Source organism: Anomalospiza imberbis, chromosome Z (assembly GCF_031753505.1).
Source record: "Anomalospiza imberbis isolate Cuckoo-Finch-1a 21T00152 chromosome Z, ASM3175350v1, whole genome shotgun sequence".
In the NCBI taxonomy this organism is placed as follows: Eukaryota; Metazoa; Chordata; class Aves; order Passeriformes; family Viduidae; genus Anomalospiza; species Anomalospiza imberbis.
In genome coordinates, this window is record NC_089721.1 from 63,899,909 (window position 1) to 63,907,645 (window position 7,737).

General features: G+C 43.0%; 1 long non-coding RNA gene across 1 annotated transcript; it reads left to right on the forward strand.

Moving 5' to 3' along the window:
* The first annotated feature begins 1,223 nt into the window (after nt 1-1,223).
* LOC137464415 (uncharacterized) lies at nt 1,224-6,875 on the forward strand. The gene is made up of 3 exons (XR_010994225.1): nt 1,224-1,786; nt 5,604-5,724; nt 6,333-6,875. It is a non-coding gene; the product is annotated as an uncharacterized lncRNA (long non-coding RNA).
* The last annotated feature ends 862 nt before the right edge of the window (nt 6,876-7,737 follow it).

Here is a 7,737-nt window from a genome sequence, read left to right on the forward strand (position 1 = left end):
AACACAGAAGAGGAAGTTTCTTGTGAAAGGGGAGAGGACAAACCAAATCCTCCTGAAGGCTGGTTTTCCTATAAAGCATTGTAAGGCCAAAGGACCTTCCCAGAAAATTCAGTTTTTAGAAGCAGAATGGCAAGATGGACATTGTCATATTCCAATGGACATGGTTAACAAAATAGTACATATGTCCTCACCAACCAGCAAGAACGAAATACAGGCTTTCCTAGAAGCTGTCATTTTTTGGATGATACATATTCCAGATAAGCTCTAGTAAGCTCTATTATGTGGAAGAAGGGTGATTTTGAGTATGTTCCTGACAACAAGAAGCTTTTGAGCAAATTTAAAAGGATTCATGCAATTGCTCTTGGGCCAGTCAGGTCAGGACAAGATATTAAAAATGCACTGTACCCTGCAGCCATGAAGAATGGTCCTTCCTGGAATCTCTGGCAAAATATACCCAGGGAGGATGACCTAGGTAATACTTGAGGATGACCCCAGGGGTTCTGGAGTCAGGGATACAAAGGATCCAAAGTGCACTACATGCCAACTGAGAAAGAGATACTGACAGCTTATAAGGGGATTCAAGCTGCCTCAGAAGTGATTGTGACTGAAGCACAGCTCCTCCTGGTGCCCCAACTGCTAGCGCCAGGCTGGATGTTCAAAAGTATACTCCTTTCCACACATCACTGGTGCTACCTGGAGTAAGTGGATTGTGCTGATCACACAGCAAGAGTTTTAACAGGAAACCCCAGTTGCCCAGGGATCTTGGAATTCACCACTAACTAGCCTGAAGGTGAAAATTTCAGACTGCTGTCATCATCAGAGGAGAAGGTGGAGAAGGTGACACACACTAAGGAGGCCCCACCATAAAATCAGCTACCTGAAAATTAAAAGTGATACACTCTCTTAAATGACAGTTCCTTTTATATCACAAGGACAAATTCTGTGTAACAAGTCACAGAAGCTATTGAAGGAGAAGGTGGATCAAGTCAGGTTGCAGAGCTGAAAGCCATCCAGCTGGCTTTAGGTATCACCGAACAAGAGAAATGGCCAGCAATCTACCTCTACAGTGACTCATGGATAGTGGCAAATGCTGTGTTGGAGTGACAGGACTGACAGAAAAAGGCCAGTTGGCAGTCCAGATGGAAACCCATTTGGGCTGATGAAATCGCTGCCCTGGTAGAGAAGTTGTCTGAAGAAGAACATCATGAGATGGACATATGCCCAAGAGTCAGTGCTGAAGAACATTGCAACAATGGAGAGGTGGATCAGGCCACCAAGATTAAAGTGGCTCGGGTTAATCTGTACTGGCAATGTAAGAGCAAATTATTTCTGGCTCAGTGGGCTCAAGATGCCTCAGGTCATCAGAGAATAGACACAACATACATGTGGACTTGTGATCAAGGGGCAGACTTAACCATGGACAATACCTCTCACTTACCCATAACTGTGAAACATGCACTGCAATCGAGCAGGCCCAGCAGGTAAGGCCTCTCTGGTATGGTGGGTGATGGTTGAAACACAGATATGGGGCAACCTGGCAAATTGGTTACATCACACTGCTGCAAACCCACCGAGGCAAGCGCTACAAGTGCTTACAACGGTGGAAACAACCACTGGGTGTCTGGAAATTAACCCCGTGCCTCACACCAGGGCCCAAAACACCATCCTGGGCCTTGAGCTGCAACTTCTGCAGCAGCATGGCACCCCAGAAAGAACTGAGTTGGAATAATAGGACTCATTTCAAAAGGAGCGCCACAGACACATAAGCCAGAGATCATATGAGTGGGTATAAAATATTCCCTATTGTCCTGCTTTCAGTCAAGGACAGGATTTATTTTTTTGCAGTAGCTGGGAGGAGGCATGGATAGAACCCAGATGATATTTAATACCACATCAGGTCATTGCTGAGGGTGGGCAGAAGGGACCCTTTGTGTTCTGGGAACAAGGGCATGGCTTCCAGCCAGGAAAAATCATGGCAGTATTGAAGGCATGACAGAATTCTAGATAGAAGATGTTTGTTGGCCTTTCCATGTTGACTGTTGCCATCACTCCATTGTAGAAAGTCACCAGATTGGTCAGGCACAACTTGCCTTTAGTAAAGCCATGCAGGCTGCCTCAGATCACTTCCTTGTCCTTTATGTGCCATAGTGTGTCTTCTAGGATGGTCTGCTCCATGATCTTCCCAGGCACACAGGTGAGGCTAACTGGCCTGTGGTTCCACAGGTCTTCCTTTCTCCACTTTATAAAAATGGCAGTGATGTTTTCTTTTCCCCAGTCACTAGTGACTTCACATGACTGCCTTGACTTTTCAAATATGATGAGATTGTCTTGGCAAGAACATCAGCCAATTTCCTCAGGACTCTGGAACGTATCTCATCTGGTCCCATAGCCTTAGGGCTTTTCAGCTTCAACAAGTGATCCCAAACCTGCTCTTTACTTAGTTGGAGGGACTTCACCCCCCTATACCCACTCCCCCATACCCTCAAGAATCAAGGACTTGAGACAAATGGGAAGGGTGACTGCTGGTAAAGACTGAGGCAAGGAACCCATTGAGTACCTCAGCTTTTTCCATCTCAGTTGCCACCCATTGGTCTTTCAAGCTTATCAGAGGGGTACATGCTCCTTGGCCTCTCTTTTATCACCTGAGCACTCACATGCTCAGAAACCCTTGTTATTCTCCAAGTCCCTTTCCAAGTCCTATTCCAGCTTTGTCTTGTCTTTCCTGACCTTATCCTTACGCATTCAAACTGTGTTCCTGTACTCTCTTTAGGTCACATTCTCTGCTTCCACTGGCTGTGCATTTCTTTCTTGCTCCTCAGTGTGAGAAGTAGATCCTTGCTCCACCATGCCGGTTTCCAGCCTGCTTTGCTCTGGGTTAGAGAGAGGGCTTTTGTACTCTAATTATCACTGAAGAGCTGCCAGCTCTGGTCAGTCTCTCTGTCCCTGAGTACAATTTCCCAGGGGATGTCATTCGCCAACTCATTAAATAACTGAAATTTCACTCTTCTGAGTTTAGGGTTCTGGCTTTGCCCCTCTCTAGGCTCCCGGTCTTTGATATCCCAAACTCAACCAGGGCTCAGACACTACAGTCTAGGCTGCCTTCAATCTCAACTCCTTTAATGAGCTCATCCCCACTGACAATTACCAGGTCCAGTATCACCTCACATTTGGTTGTTTTCTCTAATATCTGGACCAGCAAGTTGTCCTCCAAGAGTCTCCTAGATCACTTGCAGCCAGCTGTATTTCTTTCTTAGCAGATATCTGGGTGATTGAAATCCCAATTGAAATTGGGATGAAAGCTTGGGAATGCAATGGCTTTTGTATCCAAAGTCTCTTCAGCAGGCTCCCCCTAGTCAGGTAGCCTGTAGTAGATCCCCACCACAGGGTGTCTGTTTTTGGTCTTGTCCTTGGTTGTCATCTGCAGGCTCTGAACCTGTTCCTGTCTGGTTTGTAGAGGCAGCTCTTCACAATTTATCCCTTCCTAAACTGAGAGAGCAATGACCCAGGATCTCCTTCCTAGCCTATCTCTTCTGAATAGTTTGTAACATTCAATTGCAGTGCTCCAGTCCTGTAACTCTTTCCACCACGTTTCTGTGGCAGCAATTATGTCATAATTTTCTAATTGTACCACAGTTTCCAATTCCTCCTGCTTGTGACCCATGCTCATTGGTGATGAGGCACTTCATCTGGGATGGAACCTCTTCATCTTTTGGGAGGAGCACTTTCTAATTCCTTTGGATTGATCTACAGGTATTTCCCTGCTGTTGTCTATCATGTTGTTGTTTTCTGGTTCCTCAGAGACACCCACCCTTTTCCTGCTAAATCTAGTTTAGGGCACCATTAATAAGTCCTGCCAGCTTGCTCCCCAGAACACTCGTGCCCCACTTGGTCAGGTGTTCCCCATCTGCTAACATCCCTGGTCTCTTGAAGGCATATTCCAGATCAAAGAACCTGAAGCTCTGAACAGGCACCGATATTGTCATTCACCCTATCCACTTGTCTAACTGCCTGGGTCCCAGCTCCCCATCTGGGAAGATTGAAGGTAATACTCTTTGTGCTCCAGATTCTTTCAGCATCTTTCTGAGACACATGAAGTACCTTTTGATATTTTGGAATCTCTTTGTCATTGTATCATTTGATCCTACGTGAAAGAGTAGGAGTGAGTGATAGTCCTCAGCTTTTAGCAGGCTTGCTATCCTCTTTATGACATTCCAAATGCCAGTTCAACTGTGTTCTGTAGGCAGTAAACTGCTCTAGAGAGATTATCCAGATGAAAAATGGCCACTTCCATGCATGTCAGTCAACAATAACTAATATCTTCCATGGTTTTTTGGTGGCACTTGTTCTGACTTTATGTGGGATGATATTTTAGGGTGGAATAAAATATCCTGTTTTACATATTTTAATCTAGACTGGTTCTCACATTAAAAAGAAAAAAAAATTGATAGTTTGGTTCAATTTTTCCCCATTTGCCTATAAAATGGTGTCAGGAACCCAAATTACTTGTGTAATCCTGGTAGATGACATCTATCTGCTGGTACACTGGTTTCTGCAAGGCATGGCTAATTCTGTTCATGTGATCCTTATTCTGAAAAGATCTCTTGGAATAACCCAGGGTAGCTTTACCCGTGTGACATGTCAGGATTAGATTCTGCTATTAATCAGGCTGCATCTCCAAGCTGCCTGCCTGAATCCAGTTTATATTCCAGTGTTCGCTTGATGCTGCAGCTACAGAACACTATAAAGTAGAAGATTTCATCCTTTGGTTGATCCTTTTATGAACCTTTGTTAAAAATCAGCCATTTACGTCCTGATTTAGAGTCTAGTCCATATTCTGCATATCTTCTGCATAACTCATGCAGAGAATGTACTGTAGCATTGCAAAGAATGACTAATTCTTTCTCTATTGTGATGACTCACTATTTGTTGTTCTAAGAAACAGACTTCTCAAATGATGTCTCTCAAAGTTCTTTTTCATTCTTTTTATTTTTTTAATCTTTTCATATTTACTATTTATCAGTCTAGGCAGATAAGCGACTTCAAAATTTTTTATATACATTTTCCTACAGCATCTTCCTTAAAATATTGTCTGTAGAATTTCTACCTCCTACATGAACATTTAAGAAAAGATCATTCAAGTATGTAATACGATGAATAATTTAACATTTGAAAGACATATTCTCTCAATGCTACAATTAAAGTACAGTTGCTTCTTACATTTATATGCAAAGAAATTTTCTATCTAATCCTGTTGATTAATCACGTCTTCCTTTTTTTCCACTGACTAGCTGTCTAAATTTACATGCTTTTTGCAATTACCTTAAGCACAGTCCTATAAACTTCTGCTCTTATAGCTGTCTATAGGTAATTAATCAGAGAAACAAACAGCTAGGTGTTGATCCTTTAGTAAAATTGGGGTAATTTATTTCTGTATTTTGTATTTTCTTTGAACAGTTTCATGGCAGAAGCCTACAGCAGAGATGTTTTAGTATGCAGATTTTTCTTCCTTTCAAAACCCTGCAGTTGTTCCTCCATTTTGTAGTACACAGAGAAGTTCACTGTTCACTAAGAAAATGTAATAAAATTATTGTATCTTTTGGCAGTGTCAGCTACTTTGAACAATAGAACTCTTTTGCAAACACCAGCCAGCAGAACATTCTTGTGGCACATGCTTCAGTTTTGTGAAATGATTGGTTTTGTTTACTTTGGGTTGGATCAGTGATTGTAAGTACATTTTTTAAATTGCCTTGTCATAACTTATTTTCTTTAAATCATTACATTTTTAATGTCTGTGTGCCTTGTGATACTCAAATTGGCTGCATCATTAACTCCTGGTGAAAAGAATTGCAGATTTAAAATGTACTATGTCTTTCTCTTAGATGGATGTTGGCACGCACTTAACTTTGAAAATCTACCCCCTTGGTAGCTATGACAACTTGTTACAGATTCTGGGGTATTACAAGCAAATGTGAAAGGTGGTGAATAGCACAGAGGCTTAGAAGAATTTCTCTTCAAGGTTAGCTACTGTCTGTTATCCCACTGAATTCCTTTACAGCCTGGAGAGTGAAGGTTCTTTACAAATATCTTAAGCTTGCTTACATCCCAGATGCCATGTGTTTATGTGCAGGACACTGCAGAGAAATAGAAGTTAAAGAATATAAGCATTATATGCAACAAAATTTTTATTTAGGGCCCTTGATTGTTTTTCTGGATACACCTTCATTTTTCATGTGTGAGGCTCTCTTTTTGATAAAGGACTGAAATATGGGCTGTGGGCTATGGGCTACAGTAACTTCATTGCTCATGTGGCCATGTATCTCCTTCCTGCTCAGCTGCTATTCAAGTTCAGGAATTGAGGATAGAAAAAGACAATCACACAGTCTTGCAGAGTGCTAATGTCCTTCATGTGTTGAAAAGGAGGAGGAAAGTTGTCTTGACCTCCAGCATGTGACCCAAGGTCTTTCTGGCATTTATGATCGTGGAAAGAAACTGCAGAGCATGAATCCCCCACTAGAAAGTTCCTTCCACAATTCAGATATTTTCTTGGAATATTTCTGGCCTGGAAAAATATAGTCTTGCTGCCTGTGCTTGTTATGAAGACCAATTTCAGCTGCTTGGGAAGAGACAAGAAGAACCCTAGAGGACAGATCAACTTGGCCTTCACTTCCCTCCAGAACAAACAGCATTATTTTTGCTATTTAGAGACTTATTTGTCAGGCAGTGCTTTAAGAGACAGGAGGAACAATTTAACCTTGAAATACAAAAACATTGTTTCACATGTTTCTGCTGGACATCTTATGGAAAATCAGAAGGTAGTACCCAGCAAAATGGAATCCAACAGAGGAAAGAAGAGGAGAGAAGAGAAAAAAAAGGAATGTGTTGCATTGTGTTATTTAGTTTTTGCATTGTGTTGTTTGATTTGTTCCCGTTTCCTCCCTTCCTTTATTGGTTTTGCCCTAAGTTGCTTCCCCTTGCCCCAGATGTCAATCCCATCCCTACTCCACCCGAATCCCTAGAAAGTTCTTTGTCAATCCTCAAATCCCCACCCCGGCACCTTGTCTGTCAGTCAGCTCCCCATCCCCTTTCTCTAGAAGCTTCCACAAAGGGAGTCAAGTGATTGGTCAAGGGCCAGGGGTCCCTCCTTTTAAATTCCCTAATATGCTGTTGTGTTTGTCAGTCACTTCATGATCCGCTCCCCTCTATCCCCTTGTTGGTGGATGGGCGAACCCCTCCCCTGTTTTCCACCCCCCAATAAAAGGAGCTGCTCCAGGCTCCTCGGGGGCTTTTCAGAGTTGTATCCCCTGAGGCTAGGAGCTCCCCAGAGCGTCCAATAAACCTTAGATTTATACCCTCTGAACAGCCTACTCCCTTTCCTTCGCCATTGTTGGCTACGTCTCTTCTGAGAGAGGGCTCATAACCCTTAGTCGCCCTCCTGAACTCCAGAGTGAAGGAGAATGCCCCCTGCGGTTGCAGTGTCTGAGCTAGCAGGGAGGCACTGAGTGGTCACTCCGTGAGCATGGCAACAGCTTGGCGCCCAATGTGTGGCTGTTCTTCATTCTTTGTGGAAGCACTTTCAATGGTACCTCTCCTTGGGGCTTCTCGGTTGATAGTAGGAACTGAGGTGAAATGTGGGGCATTGTCAGGGTGTAGGGAAATTTGGAAGAAACAAACTTTTATATTGATCACAGCCAAATTCCAGTTTTGGGGGAGCATCGTTAGGGACAGCATCCCAGGCTG